The 25,160-nt window shown below is 45.8% G+C and overlaps 1 long non-coding RNA gene across 1 annotated transcript in view; it reads left to right on the top strand.

Annotated features, from left to right (window-relative positions):
* The window catches only part of LOC149435084 (uncharacterized), a 60,550-nt gene that overhangs the window by 19,721 nt on the left and 15,669 nt on the right, over positions 1 to 25,160 (top strand). The window contains exon 2 of the long non-coding RNA XR_016308560.1: positions 20,649 to 20,856. This is a non-coding gene — a long non-coding RNA (uncharacterized LOC149435084). The remainder of the gene's footprint in view (positions 1 to 20,648; positions 20,857 to 25,160) is intronic.

Raw genomic sequence — 25,160 nt, 5'->3', positions numbered from 1 at the left:
AACGTTTTAATCTTTAATTGTCTCATTACGGAAAATAATGAAACCCGCTTCAACCTGTGTGAGAGAGGCAGTGCAGCCAATCGGATCAAATCCGAACCGATGAGACTGCAAGCCAAACTCAGGAGAAGGAACAATCACGTCTGCTCTGTACCGGGTACAAGGAGCGACTGAAGGGACTCTGGCAGAGCTGGCTTAGGGGGGAGAAAGGGGGGGGGGGAAGGGGGAGGGGTCAGGCGATGACATCACGGTGCTGGAGAGCCTTTTTTTTTTTTTTTTCCAAAGTTTTCTTAAAGGGGCCACGTCCTTTTCAAATTCAGCCACCTGCAGGTTTAATTCAAAAACAAGGACATGGCCCCTTTAAGAACTCTATGTGACTGTTTTTTTTTTTTTTTCAAATCTCCTGGTACTCAGACAAACACAACTGACGATTTTTCCTAAAGGGGCCGCAGTTATGTGAATGCAGCCTCAGTATATAGATCTCATATACCAGGAGAAGAGGTTTTTTTTCTTTTTTTTTTTAATTTAAGTGAGTTATTTTGATTGATATTTCAACCTTACAGTCCCACGGCTTAAAATAAAGGTCTTTATTCCTATGAGAACTCTGTGATTGGAGCCTTATCGCTGAATATAAAGATTTCCTGCCGAACAAATATTTTCATTTCTGTCTTGCTTTTTTTTTTTAGTCTTTTATCGTTATTTCCCTAAATGATGGAATTTTTTTTTTCAATGCGAAAACGCCTCCCATAGACTTTAATGCGAAATCCCCTCCCATAGACTTCAATGTGAAAACACCTCCCATAGACTTTAATGCAAAAACACCTTTCAGTAGCAATCCTATGTGAACACTTATGTTCTCTTGAGGCTCTGCTCTATCACTTGTGATTCTGGAACGCACCGCAACAAACTCGCACAGAACCCTTTCCATAATGGCACTCAAAGCACAATGCGTGTGGGTGGCATCTGTGTGAACCTCCTCAATAGGAGCACATAATATCTAGCCTGTCATGTCAATCTGTGAGTTTGAAAATGCATCCAGAATGGCATATGTGTGAACCAGGGCTGCTCCTTTCACATTTGGGCATTTTGGGATTGCGGCAGAATCGCTGTGATCGCAAAACGCAGGTTCAGGCGCCATTATTTATTATTAGGGCTCATGTACACGGGGTGTTTGGAAAACTCTTCTGACCTCTGGAAACTGACTGCTAGAAAACATAGGTTATAAAATGTCAGTTTAGCCGCGTTTGCATACCGCGTTTATGCGTGTTTGCTTTTAGACGCGTTTTTAAACAATAGCATCAGGAGACCTCCCAAATACCCAGAATGCCCTGAAAAATAGTAAATCATGAACTATTTCAGACATTTTGAGAGGAATAGAGAGAGCAGAAGTAGAGAGAGCAGTATGTGTGGAGATGACCTGTCTATTCTGGTTGTAGTCACTATGGATCCCATCATAATGCGGCGCGTTTTACCATTGTTTCCTTCACGCGAAACCTGGACCTGACTGCGCTGGTGTACCGGGTCCATTGGAATACATGGAAAATGCTTTGCATTCGGCTCTGGACAGCATCTGGATATGGATCTGTCAAAAAAAGTGTCTAAACGCAAACACTTGTAAAGGCGGTTAACAGCGTTCATAAGCGTTTGGCGTTTGAAATGACGGTAAAATCTACTCCTGAATGCAATTTTGGGGCGTTATAAAAAAAGCCGACTAAACTGATCTGCCTGTAAACGTCTGTAAACGCCTGTGTGTACATGGACACAGGAAGACATAAAGGAGAGTTCAGGGGCTGCTGAAAAATCTGCTCCACAGTTCCTGAACGTCAGTGTAGCAGCTGCAGTGTACATGAGCCCTGAAAACGTTTCAGTTTTGCCGTGATTGTCGTGCGGTAAGTCACATAGTGTGAAGCTTGTCCCCCAAAAGTCGCCTTGCCCCAGGAGCTGACAATCCACGCTACTCTTTACAAAAATAAGTCCGCTGGGTTGAATGAAAACAAAGCTTGTAGTGTGTACCCGGCTACAGCGCCCTCTGCTGGAGGTAGTGAGTAAACAGATGAAGGACTCCATCTCTTCCACTCTCTGCCCCTGATAACAGGCAGGTCTGCGATGTTTGAACAGTGACTGATGAAAGGTTATAGCCTGTGATAGCCGGGTGTGAAGAAGGCAATAAACTCACAAATGATAATGTGTTCATTTCCAGGTCTTATCCCAGAGAGGTGCCTCTATGTCTGTACCACAGGGTGTTGCAGTTCATCTGGTCAGCCAGGATCAACTCTGTTGTCTCTCTTGTTGCAAACTGTTCATGACCATTGTGGTTCTGGGTATGGTTCTGTGTGGTTCTGGGTATGGTGCTGTGTGGTTCTGGGTATGGTGCTGTGTGGTTCTGGGTATGGTGCTGTGTGGTTCTGGGTATGGGGCTGTGTGGTTCTGGGTATGGTGCCGTTTGGTTCTGGGTATGGTGCCGTGTGGTTCTGGGTATGGTGCCGTGTGGTTCTGGGTATGGTGCTGTGTGGTTCTGGGTATGGTGCCGGGTATGGTGCCGTGTGGCTCCCGGTTATGGGGCTGTGTGTGTGGCTCCTGGGTATCGGGCTGTGTGTGGCTCCTGGGTATGGGGCTGTGTGTGTGGCTCCTGGGTATGGGGCTGTGTGTGTGGCTCCTGGGTATGGGGCTGTGTGTGTGGCTCCTGGGTATCGGGCTGTGTGTGGCTCCATGGTATCAGGCTGTGTGTGTGGCTCCTGGGTATGGGGCTGTGTGTGGCTCCTTGGTATCGGGCTGTGTGTGGCTCCTGGGTATCAGGCTGTGTGTGGTTCCTGGGTATCAGGCTGTGTGTGTGGCTCCTGGGTGTTGGGCTCTGTGGCTCCTGGGTATGGGGCTGTGTGTGTGGCTCCTGGGTGTTGGGCTATGTGGCTCCTGGGTATGGGGCTGTGTGTGTGGCTCCTGGGTATCGGGCTGTGTGTGTGGCTCCTGGGTATCGGGCTGTGTGTGGCTCCTGTGTATCGGGCTGTGTGTTGCTCCTGTGTATCGGGCTGTGTGTGGCTCCTGGGTATCGGGCTGTGTGTGGCTCCTGGGTATCGGGCTGTGTGTGGCTCCTGGGTATCGGGCTGTGTGTGGCTCCTGTGTATCGGGCTGTGTGTGGCTCCTGGGTGTCCTGACCCGGAAGTGACGTGATGATATGACTTCTGGGACCCCATTGACAGACTCCTGACCATGGAGGCCAGGATAGAATGTAATGCAGTGCACTGTATTCCTGTCAGTGTAGTACAGGGGACACTCCCGGGGGATTTTAGACTTTTGATGTCTCAATAAAGAGAACCTGTCACACAGAAAAAAGTAAAAAAAAATAAAAGTAATAAATGAAAGTTACACCCAAGCACATCTCCTCCCCCCTCCAAAAAATAAAAATTGAGACTCCCCACATATATGCACGTTGAAACGTCAAAGCACACAGTGGGGCCCGTACACATGAAGATGTGGATTGCGATACACGTTACATATCACCGCACACGCCAGGATGAGGCAATAATTCCAGCACCAGACCTCCTCCATACACTACACTGATGACCTTTAAGGGGCTTTAACCCCTCCCACCTGACCAATGTACATAAACGGCCGGCTGGGAGCTTCCCCGTTTTGATTGGACGTTCCTGTACGTCCCTCAGAACATGCGCTTGTGTGCGGCCCCGGGGCCACGCAACAGCACGGATCTGTGATGGCTGCGCCTGTCGGACTCAGCCCATTACGGGTTGGGATATGGGCTCTCTGATTGGACCTTCCAATGGTGATGGCAGTGACCAATCACAGCCATCTCTGAATGTCAGCAGACACGTGTCTCTGTAGCTGTTCCCCTCAGCTGAGGTCTGTGAGAGCTCAGTGAGGGGGGGAGGGGGGGATGCTGCAAATTGTGACAGTTGATGTGTGTAGCTGATGATTTTATTCCTCCATTACACAGCTCTGCAGCCCCCCCACACCAGGACACCAAGCAGCATCTGTCCCTGTCCACATGTCAGCGTCTGTCAGTGTCCCACAAACATGTCATCGCCTGTCAGTGTCCCACAAACATGTCATCACCTGTCAGTGTCCCACATACATGTCATCACCTGTCAGTGTCCCACATACATGTCATCACCTGTCAGTGTCCCACACACATGTCATCACCTGTCAGTGTCTCACAAACATGTCATCACCTGTCAGTGTCCCACAAACATGTCATCTCCTGTCAGTGTCCCACAAACATGTCATCTCCTGTCAATGTCCCACAAACGTGTCATCACCTGTCAGTGTACAGGGCACAAAACAAAGAATTAAAAACAATGTAAAGTGCCCCCATCCCCCCTCGCTGAAGTGCAAAGGTGAACGCAGGCATTGGTGTCATACACATACATGACCGGTGATCACATCACACATGTGAGGTATCGCCGTGAATGTCGGAGCGAGAGCAATAATTCTATCACCTGACCTCCTCTGTAACTCTAAACTGGTAACCTGGAACGGCTTATAAAGTGTCACCTATAAAGATTTGTAAATCACGTAGTTTGGCGCCATTCCATAATCGTGCGCAATTATAAAGCGTGACGGGTTTTTATCTATTTACTTGGTGCAACACCAGATTTTATATTTTACCAAAAATGTGGGTATTATATAGTGTTTGTGCATCAAAATTCTTCAACTGCTTCCCCCCCCGACCACTGCACATAATCGGCCAGGTGGGATCATCGCTTTTCTGATTGGACGTTCCTGAACGTCACTCAGAACGTGGCCACGCAGCTGTGCGCTCTCCGTGTGCCTGTGTCCAATGGACACAGCACAACGCCACATGTCAGAAAAGCTCTCTGATTGGCCCTTCTGATCACATGATGTCTGTGTCCAATCACAGCCATCATGTGATGTCCACAAAGCCACCAGTCTGTTGATTTGCTCTGCCTCTCCTCACACAGAGCCCGCTAGTGAGAAGCGAAGTCGATCTGTGTAAAACACACACATCACCCCATAGTGTCCCCCACACAGCTGTCAGTGCACCAGTGATCCACATCTGTCACAGTACCAGTGGTCACACACATCTGTACCAGTGATCCACTTCTGTCACTCATACCAGTGTAAATTCCACATCTATACCAGTGATCCACATCTGTCACAGCTTACCAGCGTAAAAGCCACATCTGTACCAGTGGTCATCCATTTCTGTACCAGTGATCAACATCGCTCATGGCCTGCCAGTGTCAAATCCACATCTGTCAGTACCAGTGAATAACATCTTTCACGGTGTACCAGCGTAAAATCCACATCTGCACCAGTGATCCACATCTGTCACAGCGTACCAGTGTCAAATCCACATCTGTCAGTTTAGCAGTGCTCAATATCTGTCACACAGCACTAGTGTAAAATCCACATCAGTACCAGTGAATAACATCTGTCACAGCACAGCAGAGTAAAATCCACATCTGTACCAGTGATCAATATCTGTCACAGATTATCAGTGTTAAATCCACATCTGAACCAGAGATACACATCTGTACCAGTGATACACATCTGTACCAGAGATAGACATCTGTACCAGTGATATACATCTGTACCAGAGATACACATCTGTACCAGTGATATACATCTGTACCAGTGATATACATCTGTACCAGTGATAGACATCTGTACCAGAGATACACATCTGTACCAGTGATATACATCTGTACCAGTGATACACATCTGTACCAGTGATATACATCTGTACCAGTGATACACATCTGTACCAGTGATAGACATCTGTACCAGTGATCAATATCTGTCACAGATTATCAGTGTTAAATCCACATCTGAACCAGAGATACACATCTGTACCAGTGATATACATCTGTACCAGTGATACACATCTGTACCAGTGATATACATCTGTACCAGTGATAGACATCTGTACCAGTGATAGACATCTGTACCAGAGATACACATCTGTACCAGTGATCAATATCTGTCACAGATTATCAGTGTTAAATCCACATCTGAACCAGAGATACACATCTGTACCAGTGATATACATCTGTACCAGAGATAGACATCTGTACCAGTGATATACATCTGTACCAGAGATACACATCTGTACCAGTGATACACATCTGTACCAGAGATACACATCTGTACCAGTGATATACATCTGTACCAGTGATAGACATCTGTACCAGTGATACACATCTGTACCAGTGATATACATCTGTACCAGTGATACACATCTGTACCAGTGATATACATCTGTACCAGTGATAGACATCTGTACCAGTGATAGACATCTGTACCAGAGATACACATCTGTACCAGTGATCAATATCTGTCACAGATTATCAGTGTTAAATCCACATCTGAACCAGAGATACACATCTGTACCAGTGATATACATCTGTACCAGAGATAGACATCTGTACCAGTGATATACATCTGTACCAGAGATACACATCTGTACCAGTGATACACATCTGTACCAGAGATACACATCTGTACCAGTGATATACATCTGTACCAGTGATAGACATCTGTACCAGTGATACACATCTGTGCCAGTGATGAACATCTGTACCAGTGATGAACATCTGTACCAGTGCTAGACATCTGTACCAGTGCTAGACATCTGTACCAGTGATAGACATCTGTACCAGTGATAGACATCTGTACCAGTGATAGACATCTGTACCAGTGAACATCAGCAATGCAGCATAAACTTGTGTAAACAATGATACACCAGCGAGGAGGCTTTCCAGATGCTGAGTATGACGGACGAGAGTAGCGGGGATCTCTCTCTATCAGACTCAGATTCTGAGTATGAGGCAGTTAAAAGTAGTGGGTGAGCAGCAGAAAAGAAAGAAGGGCTTCCCCCATCCACACATTGGAGGTGGATTGGGGAATCCTCCCTGCTGCCGTATTGTATTGTGACAGCGGAGGGGTCGGAGAGCCGGCTCACTCCCAGCCCAGCAACTCTCAGTTGTCACAAACAACTCCCAATCTCTGTTTATGTTCAGGAGACGGAGGGATGGGATCCCTATCATGTGACCACAGTGGTAGCCAATCACCGTGATCACATTTTTAGTGATCACCTCCCGGTGTTAAGACCCAGCTAAAGGGCTGCCAGGAGGGGGGGGGGAGGGGTTATCAGGTTTTAGAGGTTGGGTTTGGATCTAATGTAACCCTCGTCATTGATAGATTGTATTTGATGTCCTTTATAAATACACAAATGTGATATTCCCGCCGTGAGGTCCCCCAGCCATCGTCCTCTGTCCTATAACATCATTTCTGCCGGTTCCAGCCACTCGCATTAAAATATCAGTGGAGAAAGAATGCGAAGTCAATCAGAATGGCCTCAGTGGGACGGATGCGATTTAATATTAGAACGACCCGGCCGCACAGAGGGAGCTGAAGATTTCAGCAATGTTCATGTAACTCATGCTGCTTCCCTCTCCGGAGTCTCTGCTGTGATAAGTAGGTGGAGGTCATTACAAATGCAGCCATGATTACCTCCACGGTATAAGTGCCACACACTACGCCGGGAAAGAGAGCGCCGTCCCCGAGACATAGGAGACACTTCTGGGGGTCAGCCCACCTAAACGGATCTTGTAGTTTTAGGTGGTTATAGGAAGACTGACTCTCCCGCGTACTTATTTTACCGCCCACTTCCTTCATGGATGTCTGTGCTCAGACTATGCAGGGCAAAGCAACAACAAGTTCCCTTTAATGCACTTCTCCCCAGCAGCATACTCCATACTGACTTTCCTTGTACCTCTCCGCCGCTCCGTTCAGCTGCTGATAGGAAAGTCCAGTATAAGCTTCAAGTCATGGGGATTGTAGATGACACATTGCTGATTGGCCCAGCACGGTCACATGGGGTAAGTCACATGCTTCTTCATACCTGGGGCTACCTAGTATTGCCTTTGTTTCCCAGCACAGAAGTGAAGGAAATGGCAGTGGGTGGGATTAACCTGGGTATGTTTCTTCTATTGTCTCTTTCAGGTGGGTGGTTTGGGGGTGTTAAAAACAAAAAGTTGAGCTGAAGTTTTACTGTCCACTCAGCATGGCACAATACAGCCAGCTGGGGCTGTACGCATGCATGGCTGCAATGTTTTGGCATTTTTACTGTATGGAGCAGATTTTAACAGTCGGTAACTTCTGCCAAACTCACCCATTGAGTTCAGTGCATGCAATTGCAGGGCTGGAGTGCAGCATTACAGGGTAATATCAGGCAGTGAGGAGGTGATATCTCGCCTCCTCACTGCCTTTCAAATGTCCTCTTAAAATATGGATTGCTCTTCAGATGGCACTGCAGTTCTCCTTAAAGTGGCTGTAAAGTCTGAAGGATTTTTACCTTTATGTATTCTATGGATGAATGTAAAAAGCCTTCTTTGTGCAGCAGTGCCCCCATCCCCCCCAATACTTAGCTGAGCCCCATCGAGATCCAGCAATATGAATGACAGCCTCGCTGTCCCAGGTCTCTGCCTCCGCATTGGCTGAGACAGCAAGCAGGAGCCATTGACTCCTACTGCTATCAATCACAGCCAGTCAGCCAATGAGGAGATAGAGAGGGTGGGGCTAAGCCGTGGCTCCGTGTGTGAATGGACACACGGAGCAGTGGGTGCCCCCATAGCAAGCTGTTTTCTGTGAGGGCACCCGACAGGATGAGCCAGGAGAGCCTGCGGGGGGACCCGAGAAGAGGAGGATCCGGGCTGCTCTGTGCAAGCCGCAGGTAAGTATAGACATGTTTATTATTTATCCACTTGCCTACTGGGCCAATTCTGACATTCCTCTCCTACATGGAAAAATTCTCTTTTTTTGCTAGATAATTACTTAGAACCCCCACACATTATATTTTTTTAAGCAGAGGCCCTAGAGAATAAAATGACGGGGGTTACAATATTTTATGTCGCGTGGTATTTGCACAGTGGTTTTTCAAAAGCATATTTTTGGGGAAAAAAAACACTTTAATGAATTTTAGTGAACACAAACACAATATAATACCCAATTTCTTTGTAAAATATAAAAGATGATGTTATGCCGAGTAAATAGATACCACACAAGACATGCTTTAAAACTGCGCACACCAATGAAATGGCGGCAAACCGGTACTTTAGTTTATCCATAGGCAACGGTTTAAAAGGAGGGGCTCTGACGTCACGACGCTATTAGGAATCACACGGCGAGTACAGATAGTGTGCAGAGCACACACAGAGGATGGTTACTATTTCAGAAACACATTTAATATATAGATATGTGAGTGAAGTACTTATGCAGTATAAATAAACCTTTTACAGAAAGATAAGGCACTATATGTATTCTTTTTTTCATGGTCACCAACAATATGGAGGAATAAAGAGGAGAGGTGGAGGAAGTGGAAAGCCCCCTGGAGGATAGAGGGAGAAATCCATCCATCCATATTACAGACAGGGATCAGCAAGCCTAAGAGACCCCCTGAGGGAAAAGTGAATGATTACATCCAGCTACCCAACGGTTTACAAGTCTTTACAGGTTACCAAATGAGAGTTCCAGAGGAGATTTGGTGCTGGAATTATTGGTGTGACGTTGGCGGTGATACCTCGCATGTGTCGTGCGATCGCTGTGTACATGTGCATGCAGGGCCGACACGTGTGTTCACCTTTGCATGTAAGCAAGAGGGGGATGGGGGTTGTTTTATTTTTATTATTTCTTTTTTTCACTTTCATTGCTATCAGAAGGGATGAACAACTTGCTTTATGATCACATGGGCCATGACAGGTCCTCTTCTATCAGACCCCAGATTTCTCCACAGATTGGTCTGATTGGCTGCTTCCCCGGCTGGCAGGCGGAGAGTAAACCCAGAGCTGGAAGTGACAGAATCCTTGTTGCTTCCAGTTTCTCATTTCACATAGTGGGAAGAACAACATCAGTTCCTCCCATTGTGTGTGGGGGAGCCGATGCCACCGGTCGCATCTTTGCCGGGCTTCCCGATTGCACAAGATACACGGGAAAGGTGGCGGGGGGAGGGGATGAGACCCCCTTCTTCCACCTGAAAAGTAATCCAACGGCGCATAGTCGCTCAGATTACTTTTACATAAAAGAGAATCGTTGGCACTGAAAAGTGATACGTGATCATGGTTGTCGCCTCAGCCATTGTCCCGGTATAACCACTTCAGTACCAGGCTGTGTATATATACGTGCATCCGTATTGAAGCGGTTAAAGAGACCCTGTCACCACCTTAAACAAATGACAGGTCAGAGCACACACAGTATTTTATATGCCTACTTCTGGTGTTTTTACTTTCTGTGAATTAGTTTTTATTCACCTGCAATGTGTCTTTGAAGCTAAAAAATGTGATTAGCACAGCCCCCTCCCTTCTTGCATACCATAGCCCTCCCCTCTACTGCGAGTGTCTAATTACTATTGTGATGGATTTGGTAAAATGCCTATTCTGTTTTCTGTTTAAAATATACATTTTATACATATTTACTTTTATACTTTTTTATATTTCTAAATATATGTGTTGTGAGTATATATATATATATATATTTTGTCTGCTGGGCTTTGCAGTCCTCCTTAACTTGTTTTGCTCAGAGCGATGCTCTCAACCCCTCCCTTCGCACTGAAAGGACCCTTTACATAGACTTTGGGAATGTGAAGGGGAGTGAAAAGAGATAACGAGATGAGAAGCAAGCATCAAGTTTCTACATTTCTCCTATATTTCAACCAAGCAAAATGTGCCTTTTAGAATGTGACTGTATATACGTAATAGTGACGTATACTCTATTGTTTTCTATGTATAAAAGGTTAAGCACCGCCCTGCAATAAACAGAGATGATGTGAAGGTGGTTGTACTGGACAGTTGTCCGTGTAATTATTTTCCGGCATGCACGCAATCCATATCTCAAAATTAGGAGCAGCAGCAGAAATCCTACCCTGAGCCCGATTGTGGTTCTCCCAACCTTTTTACTATGTGTGCTGGCCCAGCTCCTCTGCCCCTCCCCTCACTATATAACCTTTTATGGAGGAGACAGGGAATACTATAGTGTGTCACTTGATTTACAGCTTGAAGTCAACATCCAAGATGGTGGCGACCAGCAGCCGATGCTCAGTTTGGTGTGTATTGATAGAGAGGTTTTTTTTTGGGAGAGTGAATGTGATCAGCATTGTCCAGGCAGAGGGTCAGGGGTCCTGTAGTCTCATAGGACAGTCGGAGGAGAATGAAAACTCCTCCTACAAGCTTTAACCACTGCTGGGTTAGACACTGAGAGAAGTCATAAGACTGCTATATATTGCTGATGAGAAAAGGTATTTAGCAGTTTATATTTACTAAAATAATTGTATTTCCATGCTGTGTGTACTGTGGGAGAGCGGATATAGTGAATGCGGGGTCCGGGGAGAGTGGATATAGTGGATGCAGGGTCCTGAGGAGACCAGATATAGTGAATGCAGGGTCCGGGGAAAGCGGATATAGTGAATGCAGGGTCCGGGGAGAGCGGATATAGTGAATGCAGGGTCCGGGGAGAGCGGATTTAGTGAATGCGGGGTCCGGGGAGAGCAGATATAGTGAATGCAGGGTCCGGGGAGAGCGGATATAGTGAATGCAGGGTCCTGAGGAGACCAGATATAGTGAATGCAGGGTCCGGGGAAAGCGGATATAGTGAATGCAGGGTCCGGGGAGAGCGGATATAGTGAATGCAGGGTCCGGGGAGAGCGGATTTAGTGAATGCGGGGTCCGGGGAGAGCAGATATAGTGAATGCAGGGTCCGGGGAGAGCGGATATAGTGAATGCAGGGTCCAGGGAGACCGGATATAGTGAATGCCGGGTCCGGGGTTTAGTAACACTTGAACTCCACTCTTATCTTCAGTCTTGCACAGTTGTAAAACGCTCAGCTCCTCTACGGAAATATCTAACTCTGATGCTACTGCGCTCTGTGAGATTCATACAGTTTGTATTAAAAGCTGCAGGAAGTTAAACCGAGCCTTCCTCATTTCCTGGCTGGTGGACATCCGGCATCATCTAGCACTTTTCTCCCCAACCTTACTGTCCCTGGCCCACTGCTTTCATTCATTGGATTTCAGTTCTTTCAGGCATAGAAGCTCCACATCACATGTCAGCGTTACCTAGAGACATCTGCATAGGAATGTTCACTACACCAGACTGACACCCACACAGCCAGGCAGATTGATATTTCCAGAACTCCCTCAGGAGCCAGCCCACTGATTGCATCAGGGCTGAGGACTCTTGGGGGGAGTACTGAGGAGGGGCCCTGATGTTTTCTGGGAACTATGTACAGCACCCTGCTAGCCCCTCCCACCAGCCATGACTTCATGACAAATGTTACCAGTGATGACATTTACATTCACCCAACACGTGCAGTACGGCCGGATTCACACTCTGCATTGTGACAATATACGTGGTTTTGTGCGCCGTTAGCAGTGCGTTCTCATTGGGTTGATGTGGTTTCCCGGTAACAATAAAACATGAAATCTAGTTGCGCTAGTCATGCAGTATGCGCTATAACACCTAAACAACACAGCACACCTTGCAGCAAGTAACTGGAATAAGTAGAGAACATGTAAAAGATGAAAGCTTGCTCTGGGATCAGAGGATTTATTAATGCCTCCTGATGGTCTTTGTGATGAGTGTAACTATACTCGGCCGAAGTCCCAACTATGAGCGGCTTACTGGACAGATGTCCCAAAATATGTAAGTGGTGGCAGCACAGGGGGGGTCTAATGGTCCTGAATACTGTTCCTTGTGCTGTCATCCAGTGAGCCGGTTACATTACTGACTTTGAGTGGCTTGGGCATACTAGGTCCTCTCTTTGCCTCCATGAAGATGAGTGAGTCTGGTGATGGAAGGACCATCCCCAAGACCATGGAGATGTATTATGAAGCCCTTTGAGCCCATGGGTTTGTGTCATTTTTGGTATTGTGTAGCTGCATGTATTACAGTTACTGTGTGCTCTGTTCTTTTGTTAGCATGCTCTCCTTCCTGAGATTATTGCAGAGCTGCAATGAGAGGTGGCATGCCCTGTAGACCAGCCTTTCTCACCTTTTTTCAACAGTGAAACCCTTGAAATAATTTTCAGATGTCGAGGAACCCCTGCTAAAAACAGTTACTTGGGGATCAATTTGAAAAATGCCCCATTTGCAGTGCTGATTGCCCCCCTTAAAGACAGCTAAAAACATAATTGGTATCATGCCACTGGCCCTTCATAGTGACGTTGGCCCCAGAACTGTGCAGGCACCATCACATGGGAGCCAAGCAGCTATAGCTAAGGGATCCCCTGCCATGGCTAGAGGGAGCTGAAAATGTCCCGGCGTCAGTGGGAGTAAACAATGTCCTATCTTTGGTAATAGGGGAACTATTAGTGCCCCATTGTTAGTGTCAGTGGGAGAAATAGTGTCCGATCATTGATGTCTGTGGAGGGAATAGTGCTCCATCATTGATGTCTGTGGAGGGAATAGTGCTCCATCATTGATGTCTGTGGAGGGAATAGTGCTCCATCATTGATGTCTGTGGAGGGAATAGTGCTCCATCATTGATGTCTGTGGAGGGAATAGTGCTCCATCATTGATGTCTGTGGAGGGAATAGTGCTCCATCATTGATGTCTGTGCAGGGAATAGTGCTCCATCATTGATGTCTGTGGAGGGAATAGTGCTCCATCACTGTTGTCTGTGGAGGGAATAGTGCTCCATCACTGATGTCTGTGGAGGGAATAGTGCTCCATGATTGATGTCTGTGGAGAGAATAGTGTTCCATCACTGATGTCTGTGGAGGGAATAGTGCTCCATCATTGATGTCTGTGGAGGGAATAGTGCTCCATCATTGATGTCTGTGGAGGGAATAGTGCTCCATCATTATAAAACAGAGAATAATAAGCGAGCGTTTTAAATGTACAAGTAGCTGAGGCACACAGGATAACCAAAATAATCCTCACATGAAAATAAAATAAAAGTGCAGCGCTAGGAGAATATATAAATGTTTCACAATAGATAAAAGTGATCAAAAAAGTCCCAACAACGGTGACCTAGGGTAACAATGCACACTAACCAGAAGTGCACATTATAAGTGCAATGTAGCCAAGATGGAGCTCATAGAGTAGTCATCCGCATGGAAAGGGTAGATGCATTCCCTTGATCAGTGAAGATCCTCACGATGGTACAGAGCTGGGCAGAAGAAATCCACTAGATGGTAGAAAACGATCACTGCTCCACCAAAAGAGCACTGTTCCTCCACTGTGCAAGAACGATATCTGGGAGAAAAGGTGCTCCCCACAGGGGATCAAGAAAAAATGCCCATAGTGAAGTAAAGTTTAAAAACGAATTTATGCTCCATCATTGGTGTCTGTGGAAGGAATAGTGCTCCATCGTTGGTGTCTGTGGAGGGAATAGTGCTCCGTCATTGGTGTCTGTGGAGGGAATAGTGCTCCATCATTGATGTCTGTGGAGGGAATAGTGCTCCATCATTGATGTCTGTGGAGGGAATAGTGCTCCATCATTGGTGTCTGTGGAGGGAATAGTGCTCCATCATTGGTGTCTGTGGAGGGAATAGTGCTCCATCATTGATGTCTGTGGAGGGAATAGTGCTTCATCATTGATGTCTGTGGAGGGAATAGTGCTCCATCATTGGTGTCTGTGGAGGGAATAGTGTTCCATCACTGATGTCTGTGGGAGATATAGTGTCCGATCATTGATGTCTGTGGAGGGAATAGTGCTCCATCATTGGTGTCTGTGGAGGGAATAGTGCTCCATCATTGATGTCTGTGGAGGGAATAGTGCTCCATCATTGATGTCTGTGGAGGGAATAGTGCTCCATCATTGATGTCTGTGGAGGGAATAGTGCTCCATCATCGATGTCTGTGGAGGGAATAGTGCTCCATCATCGATGTCTGTGGAGGGAATAGTGTTCTATCACTGATGTCTGTGGGAGATATAGTGTCTGATCATTGATGTCTGTGGAGGGAATAGTGCTCCATCATTGGTGTCTGTGGAGGGAATAGTGCTCCATCATTGATGTCTGTGGAGGGAACAGTGCTCCATCATTGATGTCTGTGGAGGGAATAGTGCTCCATCATTGATGTCTGTGGAGGGAATAGTGCTCCATCACTGTTGTCTGTGGAGGGAATAGTGCTCCATCACTGATGTCTGTGGAGGGAATAGTGCTCCATCATTGATGTCTGTGGAGGGAATAGTGCTCCATCATTGATGTCTGTGGAGGGAATAGTGCTCCATCATTGATGTCTGTGGAGGGAATAGTGCTCCATCATCGATGTCTGTGGAGGGAATAGTGCTCCATCATCGATGTCTGTGGAGGAAATAGTGTTCTATCACTGATGTCTGTGGGAGATATAGTGTCCGATCATTGATGTCTGTGGAGGGAATAGTGCTCCATCATTGATGTCTGTGGAGGGAATAGTGCTCCATCATTGGTGTCTGTGGAGGGAATAGTGCTCCATCATTGATGTCTGTGGAGGGAATAGTGCTCCATCATTGATGTCTGTGGAGGGAATAGTGCTCCATCATTGATGTCTGTGGAGGGAATAGTGCTCCATCACTGTTGTCTGTGGAGGGAATAGTGCTCCATCACTGATGTCTGTGGAGGGAATAGTGCTCCATGATTGATGTCTGTGGAGAGAATAGTGCTCCATCACTGATGTCTGTGGAGGGAATAGTGCTCCATCATTGATGTCTGTGGAGGGAATAGTGCTCCATCATTGATGTCTGTGGAGGGAATAGTGCTCCATCATTATAAAACAGAGAATAATAAGCGAGCGTTTTAAATGTACAAGTAGCTGAGGCACACAGGATAACCAAAATAATCCTCACATGAAAATAAAATAAAAGTGCAGCGCTAGGAGAATATATAAATGTTTCACAATAGATAAAAGTGATCAAAAAAGTCCCAACAACGGTGACCTAGGGTAACAATGCACACTAACCAGAAGTGCACATTATAAGTGCAATATAGCCAAGATGGAGCTCATAGAGTAGTCATCCGCATGGAAAGGGTAGATGCATTCCCTTGATCAGTGAAGATCCTCACGATGGTACAGAGCTGGGCAGAAGAAATCCACTAGATGGTAGAAAACGATCACTGCTCCACCAAAAGAGCACTGTTCCTCCACTGTGCAAGAACGATATCTGGGAGAAAAGGTGATCCCCACAGGGGATCAAGAAAAAATGCCCATAGTGAAGTAAAGTTTAAAAACGAATTTATGCTCCATGATTGGTGTCTGTGGAAGGAATAGTGCTCCATCGTTGGTGTCTGTGGAGGGAATAGTGCTCCGTCATTGGTGTCTGTGGAGGGAATAGTGCTCCATCATTGGTGTCTGTGGAATGAATAGTGCTCCATCATTGATGTCTGTGGAGGGAATAGTGCTCCATCATTGGTGTCTGTGGAGGGAATAGTGCTCCGTCATTGGTGTCTGTGGAGGGAATAGTGCTCCATCATTGGTGTCTGTGGAATGAATAGTGCTCCATCATTGATGTCTGTGGAGGGAATAGTGCTCCATCATTGATGTCTGTGGAGGGAATAGTGCTCCATCATTGGTGTCTGTGGAGGGAATAGTGCTCCATCATTGGTGTCTGTGGAGGGAATAGTGCTCCATCATTGGTGTCTGTGGAGGGAATAGTGCTCCATCATTGATGTCTGTGGAGGGAATAGTGCTCCATCATTGGTGTCTGTGGAGGGAATAGTGCTCCATCATTGGTGTCTGTGGAAGGAATAGTGCTCCATCATTGGTGTCTGTGGAATGAATAGTGCTCCATCATTGATGTCTGTGGAGGGAATAGTGCTCCATCACTGATGTCTGTGGAGGGAATAGTGCTCCATCATTGATGTCTGTGGAGTGAATAGTGCTCCATCATTGGTGTCTGTGGAGGGAATAGTGCTCCATCATTGATGTCTGTGGAGGGAATAGTGCTCCATCATTGGTGTCTGTGGAATGAATAGTGCTCCATGATTGATGTCTGTGGAGGGAATAGTGCTCCATCATTGGTGTCTGTGGAGGAAATAGTGCTCCATCATTGGTGTCTGTGGAGGGAATAGTGCTCCATCATTGATGTCTGTGGATGGAATCGTGCTCCATAAATGGTGTCTGTGGAAGGTATAATGCTCCATCATTGGTTTCAATGGGAGGAATGGTTCCCTACTGTTGGTGACAGTGCAGGAATTATTGCCCAATTGTCAGTGGGAGGAATAGTGCCTCGTATCAGTGGGAGGAATAGTACCCCAAGGGCCAGAGAAAGGTATGCAAAGGGCCACAGTTTGGAGACCCCTGCTCTGAAGCAGGGGTCTTCAAACTTTCTAAACAAAGGGCCAGTTTACTGTCATTCAGACTTTAGGGGGGTCGGACTGTGGCCAGTGGAAGTAGAAAATCTCCTGGCATTAGTGGGAGTAAACAGTGGTCCATCTTTACTGTTAAAGGGATGAATAGTGTCCCGTCATTGGTGTCAGTGGAAGGATTAGTGCTCCATCATTGGTGTCAGTGGAAGGAATAGTATGCCATTGTTGGGGTCAAGAATTCTCTGCTGTTGGTCACAGTGGGAGGAATAGCATCTCATATCAGTGGAAGGAATAGTGCCTAAAGGGCCATATGTAAAGTAAACAAAGGGCCACATTCGGCCCGTGTGCTGCAGTTTTGAGGCCACTGCTCTAGAGGTATCCTAGGGTTTCATGGAGCCCTGGATGAGAATAGCTGCTGCAGGCTACACTTTTTCCTGGTGGGAGCCTTTCTTGTTTTAATGGTCCTATAAAAGGCTACATAAAAATGCAGTGTGATTTACAATGCTTCAGTTTATATATTTGGACCTTCCAATTCACTAACCCAAAACACGTATTTAGATTAACACAGTCATAAATTGTCTGTTCTAAATCTCTGATTCATTCCATTTAAAAGAAGAGAGTCAGCATGACCTTTGTCAGATCTCCATTGGAGTAGTTCAGGCAACTACCTGAGGCCCCAGCTTCCTAAGGGGCCCATGCATGCCCATGTCAGGGTAACTGTACTTTGGGCATACCTTGTAGACCAATGGTGTCATGTTCTGTCCAGCAAAATCCACCTGGACCGGCTGTCAGCTTGACAACAGGGTCTCGCCTTGTTCCACAGGAGCCCCTGCAGCAGTGTAAATGCAGCCTGCTAGCAGTGTTTGCCTTTTTCACTGATAAATACTGGATGTCCTATCAATATTATTGTCATGAATAAAGTATTTGGACGTGTTCTTTTATGTGCATATCAATAAGCTTTCCTTTGATCTGAAAATACCATCAATTTAGGTCTAGATACAGTTTAGGAGACAACGTCTCTTATTTGTTCCCCTTTGATCTATTAGATAATAATTGAAAGTGTTCCGTTATACCTGTTCAATAATTGCACAAAAAATGCTTTTGTTATCTAGTGAGCTTGCAAGTTGCAGCGTACTCTGCAGTAATCTCTCAAGCAGTACAAGACAAGCTCAACCGAGAACTTTGGAAATATCATGAGCCTGGGTTTGGGTAGGAACAGGTCTTTACCATCTTTTACCAAAAGTCTAACTCACCAATGATCTACTAACTGCTAAAACCAATGGCCACTACTCCGTACTCATCCCAACCAATGACCACTACTCCGTACTCATCCCAACCAATGGCCACTACTCCGTACTCATCCCAACCAATGGCCACTACTCCGTACTCATCCCAACCAATGGCCACTACTCCGTACTCATCCCAACCAATGGCCACTACTCCGTACTCATCCCAACCAATGGCCACTACTCCGTACTCATCCCAACCAATGGCCACTACTCCGTACTCATCCCAACCAATGGCCACTACTCCGTACTCATCCCAACCAATGGCCACTACTCCGTACTCATCCCAACCAATGGCCACTACTCCGTACTCATCCCAACCAATGGCCACTACTCCGTACTCATCTCAACCAATGGCCACTACTCCGTACTCATCCCAACCAATGGCCACTACTCCGTACTCATCCCAACCAATGGCCACTACTCCGTACTCATCCCAACCAATGGCCACTACTCCGTACTCATCCCAACCAATGGCCACTACTCCGTACTCATCCCAACCAATGACCACTACTCCGTACTCATCCCAACCAATGACCACTACTCCGTAGTCATCCCAACCAATGACCACTACTCCGTACTCTTACTACTTGACCTCTCTGCGGCTTTTGATACATTTGATCCATTCAAATGGCAGTTTTCTGTTTACTTTCACGTTTTGTTTTCCATTTTACAGCATTTGAGATCATTTTAGCTGAGCAGCCTATCAGTTTCTGCACTTATTTATATATTTTCTCCTCTCCAATGAACTTTTTAATCAAAGTACGCTGTTTTTCTACACTTTGTCTGGAATGACCCGTTACTCAGATTTTTAGAGATATATTATATATAGAGGTATATCCCTTTCAGCAACACTGGCTATATCCATATGAATGTCCAACCTCCAGGAGACACAATATACCGGGCAGAAAACAAACCTTCCTCACAAATTCAGTGTCTCTCCAAAGAAAAGCCAAAGGGATCTGCAATAATGTTCTGCCATAAAAAAATGTTTTTTATTAAAACCCGACCGGTACTTACATAATAGGAAGAAAGAAGAGCGCACAATCATACAAAACGCACTCATATCTACATCTCATTGGTTTCTTTGTATTCCCACAGATGGGGTGCCCAGTTTTTATTTCTGGGGCCTGTTTGTTGCCACCTTAGGCAGACTGTAATGGTTATTATATGTGATTTATTTTGTTATTATATACAGTACATGTTGTTCCTTAAAGCAGTTAGGGTGGATACTGTCATCTCTAGGTGCATGGAGTACACTCACAGTCCTAGAAAGCTGTACTCTAAATACATATATGAGAAATGTTTTTCCTGTCAGAAGATTTTTATATCTGTTCATCCATTGCTGGGATTTCCACAGCTCTGCCAGACAGCACAGCCAAGCAGACAAGACTACTTACAGTTAGGAAATACAGTGGTGTCCTCTGTCCACCCCCAACCGTCTGATTGGATGGTGAAACAACAGCAGCAGACTGATTAGGTCATCTCTTTGCTCTCTTCTCCTATCAGTATGTTCTATGTTGGTACATGTGCATGCAGCACACCCGATTGGCTCTCGGTTCTGCCCCTTCTTCTTCCAGTGCTGCTGCATAGTAAGAGGCTGATACCAAATCAATTTCAGGCACTTCCACTAGTGGCATTAAAAAACACACATTTCAAGATTTATTAAGCCCTTCCTGTCGGATGTATGTATATATGTGGCAGCACAGAGATTGGCCGTATTCTGTGCCTCCTCGTATACACATACCTGTTTTGTGTTGGCAGCATGCCCCCAGCACTCTGACAGTACCGTCACTGACAATTGGAAGCTGGTAGGATGGGCTTCCAATTATCTAATCATCCAATCACAGTGATCACATGGTGCAGAAGCTGAACAAGCAGGTAACGATGCTTTGGTGTTACTATCTCTTAAAAGGCTGGGAAGAAGGGGTTAATGAATACAGAGTTGCATTCATTTGTGTCTAGTATATCTGTCTGGAGATTAGTCCAAAGATGTACAGTTTTTATTCAACTGTGTGTGGCAAAATATCCTAAAAATCCAGAGCTATGAACAGGGGATTATAAGAAGATCCTGGGATTTCCCGCTGTAAACGCATGTGTTCTGTATTGCAGACATCTAGAACTGCATTCACCTGATGCCAAGCATACTGCGGTGCTGCGAGGAAAAGATCCCGTGGCGGCCCAGACCTGGTTCAATGCAATTCATGGGGCGGTGACGGAACTTCTTCCCAAGGTGATGGCCGAAGTCCAAACTCAGCTGAGAAAAAACGGAACCTCTGGAAGTCATGAAATTCGGCACATGGGCTGGCTAGCAGAAAAGGTCAGTTTGTTGTGTCTTTGGCTTTATATTGTTTATCTCACGAGCTAAATGACCATAAAAATGTCTCATCTGAAGTCCCTTTAACCCTTTTCCGCCTACTCCGGTGTCCTTGTACAAAGTTTTGACTGCCTGGGGGGTGGGAAGATTTTTGATCATGTGACTACTGTGTTTTGCTGTCATAGTGGTCACATGATCAGGAGTCGTTCCACTGGCTATGGATTATTAGTGAGGGCTGAGATCTGTCTTTGACAGCCCAGTGTCTGTGCTGGGAGCTTGCAGTGAGCTTGTTATCAGCACAGAAACATTGGCTGCCCAACAACGCACATGTGTGGGTGTTAAAGCCCGCCCTTGCGGCTGCAAATATGTGTTATTTGGGTGACAACAGGTTAAAGTGGAACTTAACCCCCCCAGGTTTAATTTTACTGTAAACCCCCTCCTACCTTGTGTGCTGGGGTGAACTTAAATAACATACCCAGCCATCAACTGCAGCATTGCCCTGCAGTAATCTGCTGAAAGCTGAACCCACAGGGCCTTGTGCCGCCATCATTGGAGACAGCTTTCTCTTCCAGGTCCTAGCAAGCAGCTCCCGATGACACTCCACTGCACATGCACAGCGTATTGTACATTGCCCCAAAGCCACTTGGGACACATGATGTTGGTATCCTAGGGGGCTTCAGGTGGGGTGGGGAGGATGTCATTCGTGCCTAAGCGAGGAACGCGGAAGCATGGGGTGTGTTCTCCTAAAAAAAATTAAATACAGAACTACAGGAGTTGGACAAAAATATGGAAACACTACATGATTTGCAGGTGTGAAAGTGACGACATGGTTTGCCTTGAAAGCGGAAGTGACGTAACATTCTTTTGCTTCAGCTGTGTGATGAGACACCTAGCTAACAGGTGGAAAACTTCACTTCCATCATTTACTGCGTGCGCAGCTAATAATATGGAGTCATGTCAGAGCTTACTGAGCTTCAAAGAAGGCCTGTAGGAGAAGATATATGGTCCTTGCTTTCCATTGACCGTCTGTATATGCTGTGTAGGACCACATGACCTATGGTCTTATTCTTTGGTAAGAGGCTGTGTATGGTGTTGGTGGAGGATCTCTTCTCTCCCTCTTTGGGGCAATTCACCACCCTTTTTCCAGCATGTACTACAAGTCCCAACAGTCTTAGTGGCTGTCAGCTTTTGGTCCTCAATGAACTACCACAGTGCTGTTAGCGTTGTGGTGGTACATTGGGTCTTCCTGCCAGGCTGGATCTGCTTGCCCATACGGGATGTGCGATCACACTGGTAGTCTGCAGGAGACCTACATGGCTCCTGTGATCTGTTGATCGCTGGTGTAATGCTTTCCAAGGTCCTAGTTCAAAGTATAATAAATGCACATTTTTTTACTTGCAAAAAAAGTATAATTTTTTGTCAAAAGGTGAACTTTTCCTTTCAAAATAATATGTCGTCGACATTCCCATATGTACAGTATTTTTCGCTCCATAAGACGCACTTTTTCCCCCAAAAAAATGGGGGAAAATGTCTGTGAGTCTTATGGAGCGGCTGGCCCGGTGTTCCCCCTGTCGCCGCTGCCATGTTAGAATACCGGGCTGGCCGCTCGGCTCTACTGTGCAGAAGATCCTGCTCCTCGGTCCAGCGGTGTCCTGCTTTCACCGGCTGTCTTCTCCCTGGTGCTGGCATCTTCAGTGTGGGCACCCAGCTGTGACAGCTTGTGTCTTCACAGCCGGGTGCCCACTGCGCATGCGTGAGGAGCGCTGTACTTTGTGAATGGCCCCGTAGTTTTGTAGGACCTGTCTGGTGTCCCAGGTGTCCGGATTACTGAAGATGCTGGCACCTGCACCCAAAGCCAAATGAAGAATCGGCTCAAGGGAGGACAACGCTGGATACCTGGACAGGTAATAGTATTTGTAGCTGCTGACTTTCATTTTTTGGGGGGGAGCCTGGAGGTCCACTTTAAGCACTGGCTCCCATGATGGCGACCTGTGTTCTGCGTGTAGGCAGCCCATTCATTTCACTGGTCTGCCCTACCTGCAGAAACAAGAATAGAAGAATTTTCGCATCACTACGATTGAAAGAACATTACTGAAGATTAGAAAATCAAACTCATGTTTCTGAAATTAAAATTTTCTATTGAAGTTCTAGCTTTGAGCACAGAAATATTGAAATAATCATATCGCTAGGGAGGTTAAAGTAATAATCAACCCTTAGCTTTTTTTTTGATTAACACATTGGGCACAATGAAGAAATCTTTCCCTAGTAAACCGTTCGTTAGAATTCATAACCCAGCACTTGCAGTTTACAACTTTCAATGCGTCTGGCTCCTGCTCTCTCAGTGCTGCTTCCCTGAACTTCCAGTTTTCACAGGAAAGAATTAAAGTGGAATTCCAGGCAAAACCTACTCTTAAAAATGCTCCCTCCTAACACCTATTCTGACTAAGCTGTATAAGAAAGATTTGAATACTTAATTGTCACATGGACTCAGCACAGCTGCAGAAGAGAGGAGGGAGCACCGACAATGGATGGGCTTTTGAAGCCTGTGGGTGATGTCACCACTCCAAGGCATCACTAGCTGTTGTTGGAGCGCTCTCTCTCCCCTGCAGCCTCTGCTGGCTGATCCAGGGAAGATCACATGACCAGATCAAAGTGGCCTGGAAATAGCTAAGTATACATATCTTTCCTACATGGGTTAGTCAGAATAGATGCGGGGGAAAGGAGCATTTTTAACAGTGGACAGTGGAGTCTCCAGCCTGTTAGCTTGAATAAGAGAGTGGGGAGGAGGAAGGTGGATCAGGGGAGTGCCTTGTCATCCTAGGCTACAGGGCTGTGTGTTTCTATTGATGCACACAGTGTAGAGAGACTCAACTCAATGCAAGAGTGGCTCCATAGGATGCTGAAAGAGAAAAGAGCCACTCTGAAACAGGAAACCTGGGGCACTAGCTTACACTGGAACATAAAAAAAGATTAAAACATAAAGAAGTTGCATACTGTGTGAGCGATTAAATCAGCTGCTGAAAGTGCTTAAAAAGACTGAGCGCTTAATATCACTTTCAAGCTTTTCTATTGGAAAACTGCCGTAAAGCATATGTCCATCCAGAAGTTTTTTTCTTAGTTTTGGATATACTGGGGAAGGGATTGGACCCTTGTCATGTCAGGGGGTCTTCAACAGAGATATTTCTCCTCAATTCCTATGCAAATATCAATGTTTTACTAAACAGGAAGTGGGGAGAACTCTCCAATGGCAACCAGACAAACACGGCCTTCAGTCTATCTGCAGTGTTTTTACATCTTCTCTGCATATGTGCCCAGAGGGCGCCAAAAGCAAGAAAAGAGATGGATTTTGTATTTCCGATGACTGTGAAGTCTGTCTCGCTGCTTCCCTCTACTGGTGGCCAAGAACAGCTGCTGCAAGAAGAGAAAAAGTGTGCATACTGCTCACAGGCTGGAGATTTCTGTGTCTGAAATGCCTGGTTATCACCTAAACAGGAATTGGACTTATTAGGGCATTCTTCAGGCCAAGTAATTAAGGACAAATGTTTAAAGTGCACTTATGCTTTAAGGAAATAGACCAGCCTTTCTCAACCTTTTGTACCATGAAGGGACCCCTGAAACAGAAAGGTTTTCAGGTGTCAGGAGCCCTCCAGTAAAATGATTAGCCCAGCAGTTCATAGCACATTAGTCTGATCAGTAGATTGCAGAGAGTTTAATAACAGACTAAAGAATGGGGTGCACTTAAGCTCTTGCCAGCAGTGCAATGCATATATGCAGCAGCAAGAAAGGTGGGCTGTAATGTCCAGCCACCGCACATACTGTATGTGTTGCACATACGGTAAATAATTCAACTGTGCGAAGGATGGGTCGGGTGAAACCAGAAGTGTTTTATTAGGAATGGCTGTAACAAACACAGAAAACCCTTAATTACATGTGACTGGATATGTTCACTGTAATCACTGTCCTCTATACATTACTAAATATTTCCATATACATTACTAAATATTTCCATATACATTAATAAACATCTTTAATCGCAATATTGAATATCTAGACCTCTGCAGATATGCTAGTGACCTATTCTGCATAACAATAGCGTATTACAATAGAAAAATCACATTCCCTGTATCTTAGCGCCAAATCACATAGCTGCAATATATATTCACATTTATGCTACAAGTAATCTGATTGCATAATAGTAACAGCGGCATTCACTGATCACCAGGGTACATGTTAAGTCATTTTGTCCTATTTATCATGTTAAACAGCCTCCTGCTTACCTGTAACAAACACAGAAAACCCTTAATTAC

This window comes from Staurois parvus, unplaced genomic scaffold, assembly GCF_062004578.1.
Source record: "Staurois parvus isolate SC_StPar_1 unplaced genomic scaffold, SC_StPar_1.0 ptg001615l, whole genome shotgun sequence".
In the NCBI taxonomy this organism is placed as follows: Eukaryota; Metazoa; Chordata; class Amphibia; order Anura; family Ranidae; genus Staurois; species Staurois parvus.
The sequence above is the reverse complement of the archived record's forward strand: the minus strand, read 5'-3'. Positions and strand labels throughout refer to the sequence as shown.